The sequence below is a fragment of the Molossus molossus genome, unplaced genomic scaffold (genome assembly GCF_014108415.1).
Source record: "Molossus molossus isolate mMolMol1 unplaced genomic scaffold, mMolMol1.p scaffold_m16_p_7, whole genome shotgun sequence".
Classification (NCBI taxonomy): Eukaryota; Metazoa; Chordata; class Mammalia; order Chiroptera; family Molossidae; genus Molossus; species Molossus molossus.
In genome coordinates this window covers 65,030,756-65,058,669 of record NW_023425401.1, presented here as the reverse complement: position 1 = coordinate 65,058,669, position 27,914 = coordinate 65,030,756, and the positions used below count along the sequence as shown (strand labels likewise).

The following is a 27,914-nucleotide window of genomic DNA, read 5'->3' as shown; positions in this document are numbered from 1 at the left end:
GATTTAACCAAGTGAGTCTGAGTTTAATTTTCTGAAGGACTGGCCTCAATGAGATCTAGTAGTGTCATGTTATACCAGATATTCAAAAACATGGTCTTGGTTACAGTGACAGATAATATGTGAAGACAAAGAGACTAGTTACATACAGAAGACTCTCTGTAAAAACAAAACAAACATTCTGGTTGTCAGATAATGGACTTTCTCATAAATCACCTTTCTTCCCTTCTTGGTTCTTGCTGTTCTCAAGGATCAACAGTAGCCTCACAGAGAATTATCTAATCCCAAATTAGTGAAACTTGACTCTAAAAGTTTAAAGGGGAGGGAGTGAATGGAAGCTACACAGACCATCTCTCAGGACCAAACTGGAATCACAACTAAAATAAAGACAAATCATGGGGGAAAAGCAACAGAAAAGCAGCTGGAGAGGACCTATATAACCAGGGGCAAGAAAAAGCACACTGAATTGGGCCTGGTAGGAACTGTGGAGGCGAAAAAGGGTGGACTGGGAGCCCACGGACAGCAGCTGTTTTAGTTGTAAGCAGCTCCCTCAGGGTAAAAAGCCCAAGATGGCTTCATAGCACAGCGGGTTGGGACAGAGCACTAAATGAACTATAGCTACTCACCCTGGGCTCTGGCAGAGGGAGGACAAACTGAACTGAAAATGTGTGGATGCTTGGGAGCTTGGAGAGGTGAGGGGGCAATGGGAGTTTTTTGCTGAATCACTCCCTCATAGGATAGTAGCCATCTTACTCAAAGAGCCCCTTCCCAGAGCCCCAAGGAGAAGCAACAGCACTTGCCTCAGAAATTTAATACCACCCAGCCAAGCCAGGAAAATACAAATTGAGGCTCATTACCAATCAGCCAACATCTGCCCCACCCTCTGGAAATCCTTTTACCCAGAACACCTGAGGAAGTTTTTCATTCAATTGAGGGCTACAACACAAGGCTCATCAAGTAACTGAGACTAATAGCCCCCAGGCAAAAAGCTAGAAGATAACTGAACCTTTCCTGGGCTGGCAAATCTACCCAGGAAAGTAAGACTTGACAGTGGTGTTTAATGTGGGTCGTCCCATACTCATCCAAACCCAGTAGAGGGAGTCACAATCAGTAGAACACCAACACCCACAGGGAAAATCTGGTAGGCCTCAAATCCCACTGAGATAGCCAAAATGGTAAAACAAAGAAACAAATCCAAAATGAAAGAACCGGAACTCTACTGAAGATGAGATAAATTAAATGCAGTTAGGCAAGTTATCAGAGGTAGAATTCACAGATGATGAGGAAGCTCAACAGCATGAGTAAAGATATAGAAACACTGAAAACCAACCAACTGGAAATAAAGAATGACACAGCAGAAATAAAGAACACATTGGAAGGACTCAATCAGTGAATTAGAAGACAGGGTAGGAAAAATATCCCAATCAGGGGAAAAAAATTAAAAAACAGGAACACAGCTTAAGAGAACTGAGGGACAAGAAACATAACAACATCCACATTATAGAATTTCCAGAAGAAGAAGAAGAAAATGAACAAGGGCTAGAGAATACAGTTGAAGAAATAGTAACAGAAAACTTACCTAGCTTGGTGAAGGAAAAAGGCATTCAAGTTCAAGCACAGAGAGCAACAAGTAAGAAGAACCCAAACAAGCACACCCCCGGACACATAATAATTAAAATGCCAAAAATTAAAGACAAAGTGAGTATCCCAAAGGCAGCAAGAGACAAGCAACAGGTTACCTACAAAGGAACCCCCATAAGGCTATCAGCTGACTTCTCAACAGAAACACTGCAGCCCAGAAAGGAATGGCATGAAGTAATCAAGGTCATGAAAAACAAGGGTCTGTATCCAAGACTACTCTATCCAGCAAGGATATCATTCAAAATAGAAGGTGAAATAAAGAGCTTCCCAGGAGAAAAAAAAAAAAGGCTAAAGGAATATATTAGCACAAAACCAGCACTGCAAGAAATGTTAAGAGGACTGCTGTAAAGTAGACGAAAAATAATTAAATCACAATAAACAAAAATGGCAATAAATAAGTATATATCAATAATAACCTTAAATATAGATGGATTAAATGCTCTGATCAAAAAACAATGAGTACCTAATTAAATAAGAAAGCATGACATATATATGTTGTTTACAAGATACCCAACATACAACAAGACTCACATAGGTTGAAAGTGATGGGATTCTTCCAACCAAACAGAAAGGAAAAGAAAGCTGGGGTACAAATACTCATGTCTGATAAAATAGACTGCAAAATGAAGTCCATAACTAGAGACAAAGAAGGCCACTACATTGATACTGAAAAAATCTATCCAACAGGAAGATATAACTCTGGTAAACATATATGCACCCAATACAGGAGCAGAAAAATACATTTAAAAACTTCTGGAGGACTTCAAAGGAGAAATCGACAGCAATGCAATCATAACGGGACCTCAAAACCCCTCTGACACCACTTAATAGATCCTCTAGACCAGCGGTTCTCAACCTGTGGGTTGTGACCCCTTTGGGGGTCAAATGATCCTTTCACAGGGGTCGCCTAAGACCAATGGTCTTAGGAACCAAGACACCCCTCTATCAGTCTCCAGGCAGGTCCACCCACATGCAGATATGCCCACATACGAGTACCTGGCGTCATGACATCATCACGCCAACCCCATCACATACACCCTGTACAAATACCGGTGTGTGACAGGGTTGGTGCCATAATGTACTTATGTGGACCAGTCACACATGTATAGAGAGCAGCTACTGTGTAGAAAGCAGCAATATGGGAGGTAAAACGATATTTCATGAATTATAGTTACTGGGTAAATGTAAAATCATGTACTCTAAAATCATCAACTACTGCAAAAAGAAAAAAAATCTGCATCATGAGAACTTAATGTGGATGCTGATTGGTCTTTTTATATTCAGCTGTGGTTGATGTGAATATTGCCCCCTTGTGATACTAACAGGTATGTAAAACAAACAACACAGAATGGTAAACCATAGGAAACTTTAATGAACTGTATTGACTAAATTATGCCATGTATCATCTTTTGTATTATTAAAGGTATTGTTACATATCATTTTCATTAGCAAACCATCCCATGACAAGGTATCATGTAGAGAAGAACGTTAAAAAAAGAAAATATAGTGAGGATTTTTTACAGTATGGTTTTACCTCAATAATTACAGCAGAAATTGAGAAAACGCAATGTGTTATTTGTTCTGAAGTTCTATCGCCCGAATCTATGAAGCCAAACAAACTAAAACACCATTTTGATAGCAAGGATCTGAGCTTTGCTGGCAAGGATACCAACTATTTTAGAAGCAAAGCTGATGAACTCTAGAACGCCAGACCTGACACTGGTGGTAAGTACCACAAACAAAATGTAGCAGCCGTTGAAGCTTCATATTTGGTAGCACTCAGAATCGCCAGAGCTATGAAACCTCTTATTATTGCTGAGGATTTACTGTTGCCAGCGGTCAAAGACACTGTTCGAGTTATGGGAGGAGACAAATGTCATGAAATTGAGTGCAATTTCCTTATCTAACGACACTGTCCACAGAAGAGTAGATGACATGTTTTCTGATGTTCTTGATCAGGTTCTTTAATTCAGGAAATTAAATCTACTGCACCACCAATATTTAGCATCCAGTGGATGAATCTGAAGACATTGCAAACTGTTCACAGTTACTGGTTTACATGAGGTATATTATTGATGGCGACTTTAAAGATGAGTTTCTTTTTTGCAAACCTCTTGAAATGACAACTGCTGCACATGATGTACTTGACACAGTTGGTTCATTTTTGAAAGAGTATAAGATCTCTTGGGAAAAGGTCTGTGGTGTTTGCACAGATGGTGCTCCAGCTGTGCTAGGATGTCGATTTGGATTTCAATGTTCGGTACTGAATGAGTCACTGAAAGTTGTCAGAACTCACTGTATGATTCATTGGCAAATATTAGCAACAAAGATGCTGCCATAAAGAGTTACAAGAAGTAATGAAAAGCATCATTAAGTTCTGTCAACTTTGTAAAGGTGAGCACTTTAAACAGCTGACTGTTTTTGCAACTGTGCAATGAGTTGGATGCGCCGAACAATGCTTTGCTATTTCACACTAAAGTGAGATGGTTGTTGACAGGAAAAGATTTAAAATATGTTTTTGAGCTTCGTGATGAACTCAAAACGTATTTTAATCAGAAAGCATGACTACAGTTCGAAGCAATTTTCAGCGACAAAAGTGAATTGCAGAAAAGAGCTTACTTGGTTGACATCTTGCAATCTTCAATGAGTTAAATTTATCACTGCAAGGACCAAATGCAACATGACTCAATTTGTCTGGAAAGATCCAATCATTCCAAATAAAACTTCAGCTTTGGCAAAAAAAAATGGGATGAAAATAAAATTTACATTGTTGCCTACCTTATCTGCTTTCTTTGAGGAACATGACATTGTACCAGACAAAAGGATTACGATGATAATTTCCGTGAAAAAACACTTGCACAAGTTTGCAGACGAAATTTCTTCATACTTTCCAAATCTACCCGACACCACATTTGCACTTGCCAGAAGCCCATTCACAGTCAAAGCTGAAGATGTTCCTGAGACAGCACAAGAGGAGTTCATTGAACGTATTAATAATGCCGTGAGAACTGATTTCTCTACAATGCCAGTTATAAAATTCTGGATCAAGTGTTTGCAGTCATCTCCTGTTCTGTCTGAGACTGTATTGTGCCTTCTTCCATTTCCAACAACATATCTTTGTGAAACAGGGTTCTCCAGCTTGTTGATCATCAAGTCTAAATACAAAAGTAGACTTGTTATGGAAGATGATCTTAATGTGCTCTTACAAAGACTGCCCTGAGAATTTTTGATCTGATGAGAAAAAAGCAATCACAACCTTCGCAGTGACATTGGCTTTTTACGCATGTTGTAGCAAAATGTAACAATGTAGTTTACTGTTGTTATATTAAGACTGTTACCCGAGCTACGCCATGCTTCAAGACAAAATTTCATCTATTTATAATTAGAAATAAACATTTCACGTTACGTATTGTTTTTGTGATTAATCACTATGCTTTAATTCTGTTCAATTTGTAACAATAAAAATACATCCTGCAAATCAGATATTTACATTATTATTCATAACTGTAGCAAAATTACATTTATAAAGTAGCAACAAAAATAATTTTATGCTTTGGGGTCACCACAAAATGAGAAACTGTTATTAAAGGGTCATAGCATTAGGAAGGTTGAGAACCAGTGTTCTAAACAAAAAATTAACAAGTAAATAGACTCTAGATGCACTAGAACAAACGTATTTAACAGATATCGACAGAGAATTACACCCCAAAACTGAAGAATTCACATTCTACTAAAGTGAACGTGGGACATTCTTATAGACAGACCACACGTTAGGATACAAACTAAGTCTCTATCAGTTCAAAAAGATTAAAATCATATCAAGCATCTTCTTAGATCACAATGGCATGAAACTAAAAATCAATTACAACAGAAACATGCAAAGACATTTGAACACATGGAGGCTAAATAGTATGTTATTAAACAATGAATGGGTTACCAAGGAGATTAAGAAATTAAAAACTTTCTGGAAACCAATTTAAATGAACACACAACAACGCAAAATCTATGGGACTCAGCAAAAGCAGTCCTGAGAGGTGAAGTTCATAACACTCAAGAAATAAGAAAAATTTCTCATTGACTAACCTAACAACGTAATGAACTAGAAAGCAAACAAAAAGAAAAACCCAGAGCAAGTAGGAGGAAAGAGTCAGTAAAGAACAGAGCAGAAATAAACAACACAGAGACCAAAAAAGCAATTCAAAAGATCAATAAAACAAAGACCTGGTTCTTTGAAAAGATAAACAGGATTGATGGACCCTTTGCTAGATTCACAAAGAAACAAAGAGAGAGGACCCAAATAAACAAAATGAGAAACGAAAGAGCAGAAGTACCACCTGACAACACAGAAATACAAAGGATAACAAATTAACAAATACTATGAACTTTTATAGTGGAATATCTAAAACAAATGGACACATTTCTAGAAACACAGTCTCCCAAAACTGAACCGGGAAGAGATAGAAAACTTGAACAGACCAATAACAACTAAGGAAACTGAAGCTGTAATTAAGACTCTGCAAGCAAACAAAAGCCTAGGCCCAGAAGGCTTCACGGGGAAGTTTTACTGATCATTCAAAGAAGAAGTAACACCCATTCTCCTCAAACTATTCCAGAAAGTTCAAGAACAAGAAACACTTCCAAACTCATTTTATGAGGGCAGCATAATTCTAATTCCAAAATCAGATGAAGACACAACAAAGAAAACTACAGGCCAATATCCCTGATGAACATAGATGCCAAAATCCTGAACAAAATATTAGCAAATAGGATCCAGCAATACATTAAAAAAATTATTCACAGGGAACAAGTAGAATTCTTCCCATGGATGCAAGGCTGGTACAATATTTGCAAAGCAATAAATGTAACACATGAATGAGTCCTGCAAACTGGGTGCTACACCTCGGCTGGTGTCGCACGGACACGGCTGGGACCAGGGGACTCGGTTGGAAGCTGCTGCTGAATCGGCTGCCTCCTGTGGCTTCGGGTGAGTGCTACACCCTCGGCTGAGACCTGTGAACTCAGCTGAGTGCTACGCCCTGGGCTGGTGCCACAGCCACGGCTGTCCTAGGCTGGAAGCAGCGCCCTCGGGTTAAAAGTCCTAGGCAGCTCCACAACGCAGAGTCTGGACAGAGGCTAAATTGGCAGCAGCCACTCACCTTGGGCTCCGGCAGAAGGAAGGCAGACTGAACTGGAACTGTGTGGGGACACTCGGGTTTTGGAGGGTGCTCAGAACTTTTGCTGAGTGCAGCCATGCAGGACTGTGGTCATCTTACTCCTTCCCAGGGCCCTGGGGAGAGGCGGCGGCCCCTTGCTTGGAGATTCAACCCAACCTGGTGGCCATTGAAATGCTAATTTAGGCCCATTATCAACCAGCATCTGCCCCACCCTCGGAAAATCCTCTTACACTGAGCACCTGAGGGAGTTTTTCAGGCAACTCAGAAACCAAGGTTCTTCAGGTGACCTCTAATAGTAGCCTCCAAGCAAAAAAAACTAAAGGATAACTACCATTCCCTGGGCTAGCAACAATAACAAGGAAAGTTAAGACTTGACAGTGGTGTTTAAAGTGGGTCCTCCCTGCCTCATCCAAACCCAGGAGAGGGAGCCACAAACAGCAGAACACCAACACCCACAGGGAAAATTTGGCAGACTCCAAAGTCCACTGTGATAGCCAAAATGGTGAAAAACAGAAATAAAAGCCAAATGAAAGAACAAGAGACCTCTACTGAAGATGAGATAAATGAGGTGCAGTTAAGCAAGTTAACAGAACTAGAATTCAGAGCCATGATTTAGAGGAAGCTCAACAGCATGTGTAAGGACATGAGCACCATGAGTAAAGACATAGAAAAATGTTGAAAATCAACCAGTTGGAAATTAAAAACCACCAAGAAGATATGAAGAATGACAAATCAGAAATGAAAAATACATTGGAAGGTCTAAGAAGCAGAGTAGAGGAGGCTGAGGACCATATCAGTGAATTAGAAGACAGGGTAGAAAAAAATCAACCAATCAGAAAACCAAAAGGAAAAAAATGATTAAAAAACAGGAAGACAGACTGGCAGCGGTGGCGGAGGCCGGGGCTCGGGCTGTCGGGTAAGCTGCTGAGCTTTGATGGTGATGACGAGGTGAAAATGGCGGACCATTTGAAATACCATCCCGGCCCCTGACATACCTTAGGCAGCGGCAGCGGTGGCGTCGCCACCCGGGCTCCCTCTATGGCCCCTGGGTTCTCCATAGCTCTCCAATTCGGGCAAACTGGGAAAGGAAGCCAGAGCTGCCATGCACAGGCAAAACAAGCATTGCCCGAGCTTGGAACTACCCGGGACCTTCTGGAGCCCCCACCTCGGAGCCGGAGGGAGGAGAAAGGGGCAGCCGCTGGAATGTCTGATCAACTTTCTAGCAGGAGAACGATCATGGAGGTGGTGCCAGTTGAGATTGCTAAGAAGCCTCGAACACCAACCTCTGGTCCAGTAATCATAAAGGTGATTTTTGCAAAACCAATTAATAGTAAAGCAGTTAAAGGACAGACAACTCAAGTATCACCACCAGTCATTGCAGGTAGGGTTCTTTCACAGTCGACTCCTGGGACTCCATCAAAGACCATAACAATATCTGAAAGTGGTGTTATTGGATCAGCTTTAAATTCTACAACACAGACACCAAATAAAATAGCCATCTCACCTTTGAAATCGCCAAATAAGGTAAAAAAAAAATTAACCACAAATGCCAAGTATTCTGGTTAATGCCTTTATTTTTTACTACTCACTTCAGATACTTCAGTTTTAACATATTCCCAGGCAACTGAATAGAATACTGGATTAATCTAGTAATTGAGGATATATGACATTAAAAAAATTACTCTAAACACATAGTAACCTAGAAATCACTTTGCATGCTAAGATGATTTTCATGGCCCATATAAATATGGGTACAACAAAAATCTTTTGAATGAGGTACATTATTTGTTTTGTTCTTCTTCAGTGAATATTTATGCAAAATTACTGTCTTTGGGTAAGTCACATATATGTATAGTGACTATATAAATCTAAAATGTAACTTTTTGATAAAATACTCTGTGTCTTCTGCTTAAGCTGTCTTGGGTTTTATGGAGATCTGAACTTTTGCTGGGTAACAGAGTAGTACCGAGAGTACCATCAAATGCTGTTAACCATATGATCAGAATTTTAACACTTATGTGCAATTCATTCAAAGCATGTGAAGGCGTTTCAGTTTAATGTGGCCAAGTACCTATCATTTTACTCTTAGGTCAAGTAAGTAATTGTAGCTCATTTTTCTAAAATATACAGATGTCATTATACAAGCATAACATTTTGAAAAAGGTATGCTTTAAAGGACATATTCAGTTGGAAACCCAAGCATCATTATTCTGTAAGGTATCACTTTTGTGATTCTGGAAATGTATTACCTTTTATACCCACCTTTTCCCTTAATTTGTGTTCATAAATAGAACAAATATTAAACATTTGTCTTATATTAAAAAAACAAACCAACAAAAAAAACCCAGGATGACAGCTTAAGAGAACTGTGGGACAACAGGAAACGTAATAATATTCGAATCATAGGAGTACCTGAAGAAGAAGAAAATGAGCAAGGGTTAGAGAATATATTCAAATAATAGTGACAGAAAACTTCCCTGATTTAGTGAAGGAAGAAGGCATTCAAGTTCAAGAAGCACGGAGAGCCCCAAATAAGAAGATCCCAAACAGGCACACACCAAGGCACATATTAGTCAAACTGCCAAAAATTAAAGACAAAGAGAGAATCCTAAAAGCAGCAAGAGTTAGGCAACAGGTACCTACAAAGGAAACCCCATAAGGCTCTCAGCTGACTGCTCAACAGAAACACTACAGGCCAGAAGGGAATGGCATGAGGAAATCAAGGTCATGAAAAACAAGGATCTGAATCCAACACTACTCTATCCAGCAAGGCTATCATTCAAAATAGAAGGTCAAATAAAGAGTTTCCCAGACCAAAAAAAAAGGCTAAGGTAATACATTAGCACCAAACCAGCACTGCAAGAAATGTTAAAAGGACTGCTGTAATTAGCAGGAGAAATGGGAAGAAACATAGAACCACACTAAACAAAAATGGCAATAACTAACTACATATCAATAATCACCTTAAATGTAAATTGATCAAATGCTCCCTTAAACAGACACAGAGTAGCTGATTAGATAAGAAAGCATGACTCATCTATATGTTGTTAACAAGAGTCCCACCTTACAACAAAAGAATCACATAGATTGAAAGTAAAGGTATGAAAAACAATCTTCCAAGCAAACAGACAGGAAATAAAAGCTGGGGTAGCAATACTCCTATCTGATAAAATAGATTTCAAAATGAAGGTCATAACTAGAGACAAACATGGCCACAACATATTATTGAAAGGATCTATCCAACAGCAAGATATAACCTTGGTAAACATATATGCACCAAATATAGGAGCACCAAAATATATTAAAAATCTTCTGGAGGACTTCAAAAAAGAAATCGATAACAATACAATCATAGAAGGGGACTTCAACACCCCGCTGACATGACTGGATAGATACTCTAGACAAAAAATTAGCAAGGAAACAGAGACTCTAAATGAAACACTACACAAAATGATTTAATAGATATCTACAGAGAATTATACCTCAAAACTACAGAATTCACATTCTTCTCAAGTGCACATGGGACATTTTCAAAGATAGACCACATATTAGGGCACAAACTAAGTCTCTACAAGTTCAAGAAGACTGAAATCATATCAAGCATCTTCTCAGATCACAATGGCATGAAACTAGAAATCAACTGCAACAAGAACATGCAAAGACATTTGATCACATGGAAGCTAAATAGCATGTTATTAAACAATGAATGGGTTTCCGAGGAGATCAAGGAAGAAATCAAAAACTTCCTGGAAACCAATGAAAATGAAGACACAACAACACAAATTCTATGGGATGCAGCGAAAGCAGTTCTGAGAGGGAAGTTCATAGCACTACAGGTCTACCTCAAAAAACAAGAAAAATCTGTAATAGACTATCTAACCTCACAACTGAAATAACTGGAGAGCAAACCAAAAGAAAACCCCAGAACAAGTAGAAGGAAGGAAATAGTAAAGATCAGAGCAGAAATAAATGACATAGAGAACAAAAAAATAATTCAAAGGATCAATGAAACCAAGAGCAGGTTTTTCAAAAAGATAAACAAATTGATGTACCCTTAGCTAGAATCACCAAGAAACAAAGAGACAGAACCCAAATACACAAAATCAGAAATGAAAGAGGAGAGGTAACAACTGACACCACAGAAATACAAAAGATCGTTAACAACTACTATGAACAATTATATGGCAACAAATTCGACAATCTAAGCGAAATGGACAAATTTCTAGAAACACATAGTGTCCCAAAACTGGACCAGAAAGAGATAGAAAACTTGAACAGACCAGTAACAACAGAAGAAATTGAAGAGGTAATCAAGACTCTCGCAGGAAACAAAAGACCAGGCCTGGATGGCTTCACAGGGGAGTTTTACCAAACATTCAAAGAAGATCTAATACCCATTCTCCTCAAACTATTTCAAAAAATTCAAGAAGAAGGAAAACTTCCAAATTCATTTTAGGAAGACAGCATAATTCTAATTCCAAAAGCAGAAAACGACACTACAAAGAAAGAAAACTACAGGCCAATATCCCCGATGAACATAGATGCCAAAATCCTAAACAAAATACTTGCAAATCAGATCCAACAATACACCAAAAAAATTATCCACCATGACCAAGTGGGATTCATCCCAGGGATGCAAGGCTGGTACAATATTCGCAAATCAATAAACGTGATACACCACATAAATAAAATGAAGAATAAAAACCACATGATCAAATCAATAGATGCTGAAAAAGCATTCGACAAAATCCAGCATCCATTTCTGATAAAAACGCTCAGCAATGTGGGAATAAAGGGATCATATCTAGATATAATAAAGGCCATATATGAAAGACCTACAGCCAACATCACCCTCAATAGGCAAAAAATAAAAGCATTTCCCTTAAGAACAGGAACAAGACAAGGATGCTCACTTTCACCACTCTTACTTAACATAGTATTGGAAGTCTTAGCCACAGCAATCAGACAGGAAGAAAAAATAAAAGGGATCCAAATTGGAAAGGAGAAAGTGAAACTGTCATTATTTGCAGATGACCTGATACTATAGGTAGAAAACCCCAAAACTCCATCAAAAGTTTACTAGACTTAATAAATGAATTTGCCAAAGTAGCAGGATACAAAATTAACATCAAGAAATCAATGGCATTCTTATACACCAATGATGAACACACAGAAAGAGAAACTAAGAAAACAATCCCATTTACCATTGCGGCAAAAAAATTACGATACCTAGGAATAAACTTAACCAAAAAATAAAGGACCTATTCGCAGAAAACTACAGGTCATTGAAAAAAGAAATAGAGGAAGATATAAAAAAATGGAAGCACATACCTTGTTCATGGATTGGGAGATTTCACATCATTGAATTGTCCATATTACCCAAAGCAATATATAGATTCAACACAATCCCCATCAAAATACCAACGGCATACTTCACAGAATTAGAACAATTACTTCAAAAGTTCATATGGAACCAACAAAGGCCTCGAATAGCCACAGCAATCTTGAAAAGGAAGAACAAACTTGGAGGGACCACAATACCAGATTTCAGGTTATACTACAAAGCCACTGTAATCAAAACAGCCTGGTACTGGCAGAAGAACAGGTATATAGACCAGTGGAACAGAACAGAGAACACAGAAATGGACCCAAGGCAATATGCTGAATTAATATTGGACAAAGGTGGCAAGAGCATACAGTGGAGTAAAGACAGCCTTTTTAATAAATGGTGCTGGGAAAATTGGACAGCTACATGCAGAAAAATGAAACTAGACCATCAACTTACACCCTACACGAAAATAAACTCGAAATCGATAAAACACTTAAATGTAATTCATGAATCCATAAAAATCCTAGAAGAGACCGTAGGCAACAAAATTTCAAACATCATACGCAGCAGAATTTTTACTGACACATCACCTAAGGCAATAGAAACAAAGGAGAAAATGAACACATGGGACTACATCAAACTCAAAAGCTTCTCCACAGCGAAAGATACAATCATCAAAACGGAAAGGCTACCCACTGTATGGGAGAGCATAATATTTGATAAGGGGTTAATTTTCAAAACATATAGAGTGCTCATACAACTCCACAAAAGGAAGACAAAGAATCCAATTAAAAAATGGGCAGAGGAACTAAATAGACACCTCTCCAAACAGGACATACAAATGGCTAAGAAACATATGAAGAAATGCTCATCATCACTAGTCATCAGAGAGATGCAAATTAAAACAACAATGAGGTATCACCTCACACCTGTCAGAATGGCCGCCATCAACAAATCATCAAACAACAAGTGTTGGCGAGGGTGTGGAGAAAAGGGGACTCTAGTGCACTGCTGGTGGGAATGCAGACCGGTGCAGCCACTATGGAAAACAATATGGTGTTACCTCAAAAAATTAAAAATTGAACTTCCATTGACCCAGTGATCCCACTTTTAGGAATATACCCTAAGAAGCCTGAAACACCAATCAGAAAGAATATATGTACCCCCATGTTTGTAGCAGCACTATTTACAATCGCTAAGATCTGGAAACAGCCCAAGTATCCATCAGTAGACGAATGGATAAAAAGGCTGTGGTACATATACACAGTGGAGTACTACGCAGCTGTAAGAAAGAAAAATCTATTATCCTTTCAGACTGCATGGAGGGACCTAGAAAGTATCATCCTAAGTGAAACAAGCCAAATAGAGAAAGACAAGTTTCATAAGATCTCACTTATTTGTGGAATATAATGACCATAACAGTCTGAGGAATGGGGTAGTCCCAGAGACGTGGAAGTGGGGTACAGACTGACAATCCCCAGAAGAGGGGGTGGTGCGGGAGAGATAAACCATAGAACTTATATGCATGTATGCATGAACAGCGGACATGGACAACAAACTGGGGACAGGGCAGGGAGGGAGTGGGAGGGGGAATTAGTGGGGGATAAGGAGAAACATCTGTAACAAAAATTAATTAATAAAAATGAAGAAATAAATAAATAAATAAAAATACATGAACAAAAAAAAAAAAGGACCACATCTCAACATAATAAAGGCCATATTTGAAAGACCTACAGTCAACATCATACTCAATGGGCAAAAACTAAAAGCATTTCCTTTAAGAATAGGAACAAGACAGGGATGCCCACTATCGCCACTCTAATGTAACACAGTACTGGAAGTCTTAGCCACAGCAATCATACATGAAGAAAAATTGAAAGGAATCCAAATTGGAAAGGAGGACGTGAAACTGTCATTATTTGCATATTACATGATATTGTACATAGAAAACCCTAAAGACTCCATCAAAAATCTGCTAGATTTAATCAACGAAGTTGGCAAAGAATCAAGATACAAAATTAGTATCAAGAAATCAGCAGTATTTTTATACACCGATAATGAACTCACAGAAAGAGAAACTAAAAAACAGTCTCATTTGCTGTTGATTCCAAAAAATTAAGACACCCAAGAATAAACATAACCAAAGAAGGAAAGGACCTGTTTGCAGAAAACTACAGGACATTGAGAAAGAAATAGAGGAAAATATAAAAAAGTGGAAGCATATACCTTGTCCATGGATTGGAAGAATTAACATCATTAAAATGTCCATACTACCCAAGGCAAAATATACAATCAATGCTATCCCCATTAAAATACCAACATCATATTTTACAGAACTAGAACAAATACTTCAAAACTTTATATGAAACCAAAAAATACCCCATATAGCCACAGCAATCTTGAAAACGAAGAACAAAGTTGTAGGGATTACAAGACCAGATATCAGGTTATATTACAAAGCCACTGTAATCAAAACAGCCTGGTACTGGCACAAGAACAGGCATATAGATCAATGGAACAGAACAGAGAACCCAGAAAGTGTCCTAATACATTATACTTAATTAATATTTGACAAAGGTGGCAAGAGCATACAATGGAGTCAAGAAAGCGTCTTTAATAAATGGTGTTGGGAAAGTTGAATTGCTATGTGCACAAAAATGAAACTAGACCACCAACTTACACCATACACAAGCATAAACTCAAAATGGATAAAAGACTTATATGTGATTCATGAATTCATAAAACTCCTAGAAGAAAATGTAAGCAACAAAATTTTAGACATCATACGCAGTAGACTTTTCACTAATACAACGCCTCGGGCAAGAAAGATAAAGAAAAAAATAATGCATGAGACTATATCAAAGTGAAAAGCTTCTGCACAGCAAAAGAAAAAAACCATAAAAATGGAAAGGGAACCCACTATATGGGAGAGCATAATTAATACATCAGATAAAAAGTTAATTTACAAAATATTTAGAGTGCTCATACAACTCAACAAAAGACAAAGAACCCAATTAAAAAATGGGCACAGCGCCCAGCCGGTGTGGCTCATTGGTTGAATATCGACCCATGTAGTAGGAGGTCGCCGGTTCGATTCCCAATCAGGGCACATGCCGAAGTTGCGGGTCAAATCCCCAGTGGGAGGCATACAGGAGGCGGCCAATACATGTTCTCTCTCACTGATGTTCCTGTGTCTCTCCCTCTCCCTTTCTTTCTCTCTAAAAATCAATTAAAAAAAATTTTTTTAAATAAAATAAAAAACTGGGCAGAAGACCTAACTAGACACCTCTAAATATGAGATACAAACGGCCAAGAGACATATGAAAAAGTGCTCAACATCACTAATCATCAGAGAGATGCAAATTAAAATAACAATAAAGTATCACTTCACATCTGCCAGAATAGCTGCCATCAACAAATCATCAAACATGTGCTGATGATGGTGTGGCGAAAAGGGGACTCTAGTACACTGGTGGCGAGAATGAAGATTGGTGCAGCCACTATGGAAAACACTATGGTACTTCCTCAAAAAATTAAAAATTGATCTGCCATTTGACCCAGTGATCCCACTTCTAGGAATATATCCTCAGAAGCCTGAAACACCAATCAGAAAGAATATATGTACCCGTATGTTCATAGTAGCATTATTTACAATTGCCAAGGTCTGGAAACAGCCCAAGTGTTCATCAATCGATGGGTATATAAAAAAGCTGTGGTACAGCCCTGGCCTGTTTTGCTCAGTGGTTAGAGCATCAGTCTGCAGCCCAGAGTCCCAGGTTCAGTTCCTGCTAAGGGCACCTACCTTAGATGCAGTTTGTCCCCAGCCCCAGTTGGGGTTGTGTGGGTGGCAACTACTTGTTGTGTCTCTCTCACATCGATGTTTCTCTCCCTCTCTCTATTCCTCCCACTCTATCTGAAGATAAATGCAAAAATGTCCTCAGGTGAGTATAAAAAAAAAACACACACTGTGGTACATATACACAATGGAACACTATGTAGCTGTAAGAGAGATCGCTTATCCTTTGAGACGACCTGGAGGGACCTGGACAGTATTATGCTAAGTGAAATAAGCCAGAGAAAGACAAATACCACACGATCTCACTTATTTGTGGAATATAATGAACAAAGTAAGCTCGTGAACAAAATAGATCTAGAGACATAGAAAGGTTCAGAGAGACACCCTTCACAGGAGGGAGACTGGGGGGATAGATGAGATAAATCAAAGAACTTATATGTATGTATGCATAACCAATGGACATAGACAACAATGCTGGGGGGCATAGGGGTGGGATGGAGAGGAGAGTGGCTAGGGGGTAAAAAGGAGAAACATCTGTAATAAAAATAAATTAATAAAAACTGGGAAATAATAAAAGTTTGAAGGGGAAATAAAACCCATATACATTAAAGCTCTTACACGGTATTTTATAAGATTTCATATTGAATAACAGCAAGCATGAGTAGATGAGGCCTGTATGTGTTTAACTCTAGGAGACTAAATTCTTAGTCCTACATAGAGTTGTCATTCTCAGAACCCTCCCCCCCCCCCCGCAAGAAAAAAGCAAATTCAGGTAGTTTTGAACTTTGAAATGTTAGTAATATTTTAATTGACAGGATGCAAATATAATATACAAAGAATGGGAACAAATTTAAGATGTAAGAATAGGGGTTTTGGACCCTGCTACCCCCAAAAAACTATATACTAACTAAAATACCAAAGAACTCATACAAAGCCATTATTAATGTTGCTTGTCATTTATGTAAGTGTAACCTATCACAATAAGAAGTAAAATCACTTTGACATGGTTTACTTAAAATTCTTCAAAAACTCCATACTGCACTTAGATCAAAATCTAAATTCCTTAATACTGCCTCCCTGATCAATTCCTGTTCATTCTTCCTCTTTGAAAACTTATATTACCTTGATCCTGATGAATTTTTCAGTTTCTAATAATAAAATATGTGTGGACAATTTCAGGAAGTTTGGCTTACATGATAAGAAGTAAAGTATATTTGTAGGTAGCTGAACAAAGCTATCAGGAAAAAGATTAACAGTCCATATACACAATGGAAAGAAAGATCTCTTATCCTTTGAGACGACATGGAGGGACCTGGAGAGTATTATCCTAAGCGAAAGAAGCCAAACAGAGAAAGACAAGTATCATATGATCTCACTTATCTGTGGAATATAATGAACATAACTGTCTTAGGAATGGCGTAGTCCCAGAGACGTGGAAGTGGGGTACAGAGTGACAATCCCCAGAAAAGGGGGTGGTGGGGGAGAGATAAACCACAGAGCTTATATGCATGTATGCATGAATAATGGACATGGACAACAAAGCTGGGGACAAGGAGGGGAGGGAGGTAGAGGGAGAAATCAGTGGGGGGAAAAGGAGAAACATCTATAACAAAAATAAATTAATTAATTAAAAAAAAAAGGAGTTACTGAATTATCTTGACTCTGAGTACAGTGATCTTGTTTATCACTGTGAAGTGCAGTGAGTGGCTCATGAGGTTTTACAACTTGCAGGATGAAGTCAAGCAGTTCTGGAGATGGAGGGAAAACCTGTCAGGGAACTCAATGATAGCAAGTGGCTGTGTGATTTAGCTTTCAGGGCGTACTTTACCAAATACCTCTCAGAGCTAAACATCACACTGCAGGGCCCCAACCAGCTTCTCAGCTCCCTGCTTCCAAACATAAAATTATTTGAAGCTAAATTAAGGCCGCGGAAAGTGCAACTCGAAAGGGATACCATGGTGCACTTCCCTACTCTGAAAGGACAAAAGCCTTCTATAACACTTGAATATGCTGGTGAATGTGCAAAACTAATTGAGGCATTTAATGAAAGATTCAACAGCATGAAAAGTGAACAAATGGAATTGAACATCTTTGCTAAACATTCAATGTGGAACAAGCTGATGTGCCTGATAACCTACAACACGAAAAGCTGCAATGCGATAATGAGCTGAAAGCTAGGTACAACATCTTCCCACCGAGTTCTATAAACATTACATAAGCAATGATGAATTTCCCACTTTGAGGAGATATGCATTGAAATATGCATCTATGTTCAGAAAAACTTACTGCTGCGAGCAGTTCTTTGCAAAATTTATCACAAAGTGCCAGACTGAAGGAAACCTGGAAAAGCAATTGCAAGTAGCAATGTCATGAATAAATACCAGCTAACATGACATGCCTCATCAAGGAGAAGCAGTTCCAGCCATCACATTAGAAGTGAGGTAATTAAATGTTTGACCAAATATAACAGGGTGTTTTTTAAGTTGTTAATTTTGTATGGTCCATGAATAACATTATAAATATCCAAATGGCCCTTGGCAGAAAAAAAGGTTCCTCACCCCTGCTCTAGACCTGGCCAAGTCTCAGATGATGGCAGTAGGATGCAATTACATGATCAAAGCCTCATGAGAGACCGAGTCAAAACCATACAGGGCTAAGCTGCTTCCAGTTCTTGACCAATAGAAACTGTAACAATGTTTGTTGTTTTAAGCCACTAAGATTGGGGTAGTTTGTAACATAGTTAAGAGCTGACTATACAGTTGCTTACAGCTTTGGAGACTAGGGCCCTTTTAGGAATCTACCTTTGGAAAAAGCACCTAGGCTGTAACTTATTTTGCTCTCAATTCAAGGTTCTGATTCCTATCTCATCTGACCCAAACCACAAATGGTATTTGAATACCTTTTCAAAATGTTCAGTTCCCTAGATTTGCCTTCTGCTTCTTTCCCCCTCCTACTCAAATGTCATCCCATTTTGATTTACAAGAGTCAGCAAACTCCTTCTCTAAAGAGCAAGATAGTAAATATTGTAGGATTCTCCTTAGCAACTACTCAACTGTCATTGTAGTTTGAAAACAGCTATAGACAATATCTAACTTAATGGGTGTGGCTGTGTTCCAATAAACTTTATTTAAAAAACAGGCAGTAGGCTGAATCTGGATCTAGAACTCTGGTTTGTCAACCTCTGCTATAAATTAAACTGACGAACAGTGCTTCCATTTATGCAGTAGATCCAATTCCCTCTAGCCAACTCAACAGATACTGCTCTGGAAATCCTCTACACACCACCATGCATCTCTACTAGATGCAAACATGTTATTTTTCCTATTTTAAAAAACGAAACAAAAACTTTCAACTGTGCTTCCATTCTGGAACTTAGTGTCTAAGTTTGCTCCTCTCCTATTCTTCCAAGCCTACTCTTATCAGGCTTTTGTTAAGGTCCTCAGTGATCTTCACATTGCTAAATCCAATAATAAATTCTCAATCTTCATTTTACTTCACTTAGCAGCAGCTGACCAAGATGATCCCTCCCTCTTTCTTAAAATACCTTCTTTCATTTCCGGGATACTACAATCATTTGGTTTTCCTCAAATCTCTATTGTTACTCCATTTCTATCCTTCTCTCATTCTAAATGTTGGTGTTTCTCAGGATTCAGCTCAGACTTCTTTGTTCTATCTATATTCATTCCCTTCATATCTCTCTCAGTACACTTCTATATAGGATGACACCAAAATTATACCTCCAGATTTCATCTTTCCCTTGAACACCAGACTCATAACAACTGCCTACTCAAATTCTTCAACTGGTTGTCTAACAAATACTCCAAATTTAACTGTCTAAACTCCAGATTGTCCAAAACTCAACTCCTAATTTCACCTACCTCAATCTGCCTCTCAGCTGTCCCTTTATCAGTAAATGGAAACCTCATTCTTCAAGTTGCTCAGATCAAAACCCTGGAGTAGTTCTTGACTATTCTCTTATAGGCAACATCTGACCTGCTGGCAAATTGTAAGCTCTACCCTCAAAACATAACAACTCTTGAAAAGACTTGCCATATTACTGGGAATAAAAGCCTTACAATGGTCTATAAGGTCCTAAATTATCTTGCCATTCCTTCGACTGGAAGACTAACACAAGGCTCACTACCTCACATCCTTTAGTACTCCCCTCTGTAGAATGTAAAATTCAGGAGGACAGAAATTTTTATTTTACACTAAATTCAAACTTTACTGAATAAAGAACACTCTCCAGAACACATGGTCTGATGGACTAGGTCTATACATTACATACAATGAAGCTGAACCATGACAGCAGTTTAATATGGAATGCCAAACAAATTAGTATTTCTCATTGTACAAAACTGTTTATGGGGGTGACATGCAAGAAAAAAGCTATGATACTCTGCATTTTCACTAATCATCTGTGATGAATTTTTAAAAGGCATTTGAAGAACTGAAAGATTTCTTTAAGATATATCTCAAATATATAGAGAAAAAAAGACATATTTCAAATAAATTAGCTAAATGTGTATTACTGAACGTCCTTAAATCTCTCTTACATACCAAAAAAAATCTTTGTGCAAATATCCAAGTTGCTGGTCACTCCAAAAGACTGTCAAACTCATAACAGAATGCAAGTTCTGGATTAATGTGCATTAAGTAAGACAAAACCAAGAATACCAATTACTGCAAAATTCATCTAGGCACACTTAATAGTCTACTCTAAGTATTTCTTCTAAGACTCTCAACATTAATTAACCAAAGCCTGTTTACAGTACTAAAATACTATCATCCATTCAAGCATCAATGGTTATATTTCAGGAAAGAAAAAAAAAATCACTCATTTCAGCAACAGCATTACTGAAAAAAGGAGAGAAAAAAACTATAATTAACAAAACCAGTGTCCATAATAAGACACATGTACAGAAATTTTTGTTTACTGTTATATCTCTATTATCTTTGATAATGCCTGTCTCATAGTAAGTCCTTAAGAAATATTTGTTGAATAGATAAATTAACTATGAAAAAGAGACAAAAATACTTTCTAAGTTGATGGAAAACACTGGCAAAACAAATTGGGTATATTAATTCTTTTGTCATTTCCCATTTTCATAGTGTTTTTTAAACATAATAAAGGCCCCTAACTTATAGCAGAAAGAAGACTATAATGTGAGTCAACAGACCTAGATTCTACCACATACTGGCCTTTAGTCTTTCTGACTTACTAACCTCTAATGACCATGGTTTTCAGATTTGTAAAATAAGAACTGAACCAAGAAACTTGGACTCCTTTAAAAACCTAAAAACTTCCACAATTTTGCACATGACTCCAAAGACTTATGTGATGACAAATGCTCCTCAAACACACAGGCATCTGACCACAGCCTCTAAAAAGGTAGGTTAACAGGGAAGTACAAGTCTGACTTCCTGGAAAAAATGTCATGTTATACAGAAGTGTCATACCAGCTGATAAGTTGGTATACAGAAGTGAAACAAACACTGATTAGGGCTTAAAATGTTAAAGGCTTTATGTTAGATATTTTAAAAGTTATCTTCCAGTCTTCAACAATAACACTGTAAGGTAGGTAGAAATTTTCATTCTTCATTTATAGTTTTATAATAGACCAGGTAAATGAGTCCCTCCAAAATTATGTAACATGCCCAAGATCACACAGCTGATAAATGGCTGAGCTAGAATTCAAATACTGGTCTATGAAACTCCAAACCTACACTATTTCCAATGTACAATATACCCAGTTTTGGTTACAAGGACACAACATATCTGGTATAACCAAAGATACCAAAGTAATCTTTTGAACAGAGAGACAACTAGCTGCACTTTACCTCCAGTATATTTACAAAAATCATCTTCATAGCTAAACCAAAGGTCAGTGAAGGATAGTTACAGAATTCACAAAATAAGTCCTGTAATTGCAGAGGCTGCACAGATGTCCTACTAGAAAGAATCTCTTCATAAGCTTAGTTACATTTCATAATGCAAACTAATATATATTCCTGATTATTTTTAAAGGAAAGGAAGCTAAATTTTGTAGATGAATGAAATGCTTACTGTGTTCTTCCATTTCAGTGATTATTTATCAAAATGACCCTAGATAAGGCAAGCATCAGACAGATGAAAAACCAAGCTCATAAGACTGCACAAGGGATAATGTCTTTTTCATTAATAACAATCAGTTGAGTGGAGATGTGAATAGAGTTCATCTGTTTCCAACTGCTACTGCTCGTATCTTTGATATTCACAAGACAACTCAAACTCAAAATGATTAAAACAACATGTTTTTTCTTCTACATTCTCCTTTTTTTTTCAAACATGTTTTTACTAATTTTTTAGAGAGAGAGGAAGGAAGAGAAACATTGATTGGCTGCCTCCTGCATGCCCCCTCCTGGGGACCAAGTCCGAAACCCAGGCATGTGCTCTGACTGGGAATTTAACCGGGACCTACCTCTCAGTCCATGGGACGACACTTAATACAGCTGGCCCCTTTCAATAAATGGCATCATCATCCATTCAGGCTCAGGTACCCACCACAGACACTTCAGTTATTCTTGATGCCTCTTCCTTAACTTTTTGTGTGCAATTAATCACTTACATCCTATATATCCCACCTTGTTAGTATTTCAAATCCAGCTGCTTTTCCCAACCCCCCAACTATATTTAAGACATCATCGTATCAGCCTAGTTATCCCAAGAGTCATATTATCCCAGCCTGATAGCTGACAACTTCTAATGCATTCTCTAGAATGGTGATCTTGAGAGTAGGCTTATATGCTCCCCAGGATAAATATAAAATGAGCCACTGGAGTATGGGAAAATATTAAACCTTGTATTTACACATTTCTAATCTTAAAAAATGAAGAAATTAAGCTTTATTAATAGCCAACATACTTACTGACACTGACATCCTCACTAGATTTCTGTCAACCATGTGGAGTGCAACTGGTCCCAAGGGAAGAAAGCATGTACTTTGAGAGTGATGGAAAGTACTGCTCTCACTAACTGTTCATTTACTTTCAGGATATTAGTGTATTTTCATTTACATTATCTAGGTAGACAAATTTATAAAAAATTATCTAGGTTTTACCTCAAACACCCTTACAATGACATAATTTATTAAGATTCCTGAAAAGAAATCACAAATTGAAGAGATTCATGCACTAAGACAACGGCAGAACTTCAACTAATTTTCACTGATAGCATGAGTTACTCATCAGCCTCATGGAAGAAAACAAGTACAAATTAACCAGATCTGAGAAGAAGAAGGCCAAACTGAAATGGAAGAGTATTTGTGGTATGGATTTACATGTTTAATTCTGTATTAGTTAGGTTTATGTCTGGCTACTAATAACAGAAATTCCAAAATAAGTAAAATAATAGAAATTAATTTCTGTAATGATATAAGTATATGGAGATAGGCAATCCATTGCTGATACTGTGGCTCCAAATGATCTAGCAACCAGTATGCTCCCATTTTTGTAGGGGGTTGCTGTCCTCATGGTACAGCATGCATTTCCAGTCATTACAAGTAAGTTTAAGGTGTGCAACCCTACCCTACTTTAAAAGCCCTTCCTGGAAGTTTCATGCATCATTTCTACTTGATCTTACTGGCCAAAAATGAGTCACCTAGCCACAGTTAACTGTAAGAAAGATTGGAATATGTAGTCATTATTCTGGGCAGTTGCATGCCCTGCCAATATTTGGGAAGTTCTTTTGCAAAAGAAGAGGAACTCTGAGACCAGCCATCTCTAACATATATTGTAAATGATAAACCTTACTGTTGTTCCTCAGGGTGTTACCCAATAATGACAATATCAAAATACAAAAAGGTCTGAATAGACAAAGGCCTCCTTATCCCATGTAGTATAGTCATACATTTTCCTGCAGAAATAGTATGAATAAAGAATACTGCACCAAAAAATGTAATATTTAGTATATGCACAAAATCATCTTTCTTAAAATTCTGAGAATTCACATCAGGCTTAGAAGGTTTTAGATAAAGGACTATAGAACTATAGTATGAACTAATCACTATTATTATGGTATTTAAAAACTAAGTATCCAGAACAAGAAAACTTCATATATTTTAGTTATCACTAAAGTAATATAATACTGAATCAAAATTTTATGTAATTCCTCTGAACTAAATAAGTGTTTACAGCATCCACTAAGGTTTCTTACTTAGTAAAAATGTAATCTACATTACACTCTATTAACACTTGTTCTTCCTGTCATGATAAAAATAACATGTAGAAAATAAAAGGTAAATTAAAATGCAGATGAAAGCACAAATGTTTCTAATATGTGTCAGCTAATATATTTTCTGGATTGTACAATAACACAATATACACAAGAACTGCTTGAATTTCCTAAAAAGAAAGAGGTATATACCAGAGAAGATACTCTTCAAAAGTAAATTATTTCTTTTACAAAAAACTACATGGAAAAAACTATGTAAATATATCACTGATGGAGATATTTGAATGAAGAAAAAGGATTCTAGGGTAAGTGCATAGAGGTAGCATCATATTTTAAATTTATTCTCTTCAAAATTCACAGCTATCATAAAACTGAAACTGGAAATGCATAAAATATTACAATGTCATTAACGTGGTTCGATTTATAAAAATAAGACCTTTAAAATACAGAAGAAGCCCTGGCCAGGTTGGCTCAGCAGTAAGGCGTTGGCCCATGGACCAATGAGTTGTGGGTTTGATTCTGGCTAAGGGCACGCACCTTGGTTGAGGTCCATTCTATGCCCTGGTTGCGGTCATGTGGGAGGCAACCAGTTAGTGTGTCACTCTCACATCGATGTTTCTCTTTCTCTCTCCCCTACTCTATCTGAAGATAAATAGAAAAATATCCTCGAGTGAGGATTAAAAAAATAAATAAGAAGAGGGAACTTATTCTCAATTTATCCTGAAAAGGACAAGAAAGAAATTACAGGCCAATCTCTCATGAACACAGATGTAAAAACATTAAAATATTGCTAGATCAAATCCAATGATATATAAAAAAGTCAATACACTAGGAACCAACTGGATTTATTAAAAAATACAAGGTTAGTTTATACATTCACAAATCAATGTAATTCATACAAAGGAAGAAATCATCTCAGCTGATGTAAAAAAAAAATGCATCTGATAAAATTCAATATTAACTCACTGAAAATCCTTAGAAAACTAGAAATAGAAGAAAACCTCTTTAAAATAATAAATAATATTTACAAAATCTTTACAGGTGAAATAGTAAATGTTTTCCCCATGAGGTAAGGGATAAAACAAGGCTGTTCACTATCACCACTTCCAGTCAATAATGCCCTGGAGGTTCTAGTCAGTGCAATAAGGCAAGAGTGAGAAATAAAGGCAAACGACTAGATAGAAAAAAAGTAAAATTGAGATTATTCATAGGCAACATTCCAAAGGAATTGAATTATCAATAGCAACAAGTTAACTTAGCAAAATTGCTAGAAATAAGGTCCCAACTTATATTTTTATATATAAAAAGTAATTAGTGGATCAAGGACTTAAATGTAGGACATAAAACTCTTAGAATAAAACAGAGGACAAAAGTTTCAAGACATTGGATTTGGCAATGATTTCTTGGATCTGACTGACACCAAAGGCACATGTAACAAAAAGAAAAAAATGAACAAATTGAAAATTAGAAAATATTGTGCATCAAAAGATGCTATCAACAAAGTATAAAGGAAACCCACAGAATAGGAGAAAATATTTACAAATAATATATAAGATATTAATATCCAGAATATATAGAGAACACTCCTAAGACTCAACAACAAATAAACAAACAGCCTGGTTTAAAAATGGGCAAAGGGCCTGACCAGTGTGGCTCAGTGGTTGAGCATCGACCCATGCACCAAGAGGTCACCAATTGGATTCCCAGTCAGGGTACATGCCCAGGTTGTGGGCCAAATTCCCAGTGGGGGGCATATAGGAGGCAGCTAATTGATGTTCTCTCTCATTGATGCTTCTATCTCTCTCTCCCTGGCCCTTTCTCCCTCTCTTTCTGAATAAATACATACATACATAAATAAAAATGGGCAAAGGACTTGAATAGACATTTCTCCAAAGAAGATAAGCAAATGGCTAATGAGCACATGAAAAAATACTCCATGTCAATAATTAGAGAAATGCAAATCAAAACTATGAGATACTACCTGACATCAATTAGGATGGCCACCATCAAAAATCATTAACCAACAAACAAAAAATAGAAAACAAGTGTCGGTGAGAGAGAATGGAAACCTAATGTACTCTTGGTGGAAATGTAAAATGGTACAGCCACTGTGGCAAACAGTAGGGTGATTCTTCAAAAAATTAAAAATAAACTTGTATGAACCAGCAATTCTACTTTAAAGAACAAATCTAAAATAATTAAAAGCAGGGTCTTGAAAAGATATCTGTATGCCAGTGTTCCTAGCAGGGTTATTCATAATAGCTAAAGCATAGAAGTAACCAAAATATCCAAAGATAGATAAATGGATAAGCAAAATCGGTATATACACACAGTGGAATATTTTTCAGCCTTAAAGAGCAAGGAAATTATGCAATGTGCTATATGTTACAACATGAATGAACCTTGAGGCTGTTAATGCTAAGTGAAATAAACCAGTCACACACACACAAAAATACTATATGATTCCATTTATGGGGCACTTAACAGTAGTCAAAATTATGAAGACAAAGTATAATGGTGGTTACCAAGGGATAGAGGGAGAGAAAATGGTGAATTACTGTTTAATGAAAATAGTGTTTCAGTTTTACAAGATGAAAAAGTTATAGGGATAAATGGTAGTGATGGCTGCACAACAATGTGAATTTATTTACTACTACTAAATTGTACACTTAAAAATGGTTAAGGGGGTAAATATGTGTATTTTACCACAAAAAGGGGTGAAACAAACAAAATTGCAAAAAAAGTATATGGTTGTATTCATTATCTACTGCTGCATAACAAATTACCCTAAAACTTAGTAACTTAAAATAACATCTATCTTAATTTGAGAAACTTAGGTGGCTCAGTTCAGGGACTCTCAGGAGGGCATAGTCAAGTAGCTGACAGACTGCAGTCATCTGAAGGCTTAAATAGAGCCGTCTGCTTCCAAGATGGCTCACTAATGAGGCTATTGTGGCAGGAGGCCTCAAAGTTCCTCACCATCTGGGCCTCTCCATTGGGCTGCCTGAATGTTCTCATAACATACAGCTGGCATCTTCTAGAAGCGTGATCTAAGAGTACAAGGCACAGGTTGTTGCAATGTCTTTTATAATCTAGGTTTGGAAGTCACACGATGTCATTTGGTCGGCCCTATTCAATGTATAAGGAAACCATACACAAGGGCGTGAATACCAATAGGCAAAGATCTTTGGTGGGCATTTTGGATGGTGAATTTACATAGAAAACTCTAAAATAATACTGAGAAAATTTAAAGAAGACCTAAATAATACTATAGGTTATGTTAATGGGTTGAAACACTCATTACTATAAATATGGTAATTCTCCCCAAATTTACCTGTAGATTCAATACAATTACAATAAAAATTCCAGCAAGGTTTTCTGTGGACATTGATAAGGTAATTAAAAAATTTGTATGAAAATGCTAATGCTAAGAACATCCAAGATGATTCTGAAGAACAGCATCAAATTATGCACAGGTTGGCAAACTAGGCCGCTTGTTTTTTGTTTTTTGTTTTCTGTAATAACTTTTACTTTTAATAATTCCTTTAAAAAAAAAATGTTGAAACAATCTCAAGTTTACAGAAATGTTATAAGTACAATACAAAAAAACTTTATTCCCTGAGCCTGTTGAGAGTAATTTACTGATATAATGCTCCGTCTTACCTGAATACCTTTGTGTTTATTTCCAACAAACACAGACAAATCTACTGTTATCATCATTGGAAATAAACATTAACACATTCCTACCACAGAATTCTCAGACCC

General features: G+C 37.2%; 1 protein-coding gene across 2 annotated transcripts in view; it reads right to left on the bottom strand.

Moving 5' to 3' along the window:
* Positions 1-27,914, bottom strand: part of RALA (RAS like proto-oncogene A) — a 117,489-nt gene that overhangs the window by 57,336 nt on the left and 32,239 nt on the right. The window contains exon 1 of one of the 2 annotated variants that reach the window (XM_036247192.1): positions 4,417-4,619. The exons of the other annotated variant lie outside the window; for it this stretch is intronic. The gene's annotated coding sequence lies outside the window, so the exon portion shown is untranslated. Of the gene's footprint in view, positions 1-4,416; positions 4,620-27,914 lie in introns of those variants that run through there. 2 annotated transcript variants of the gene reach the window in all.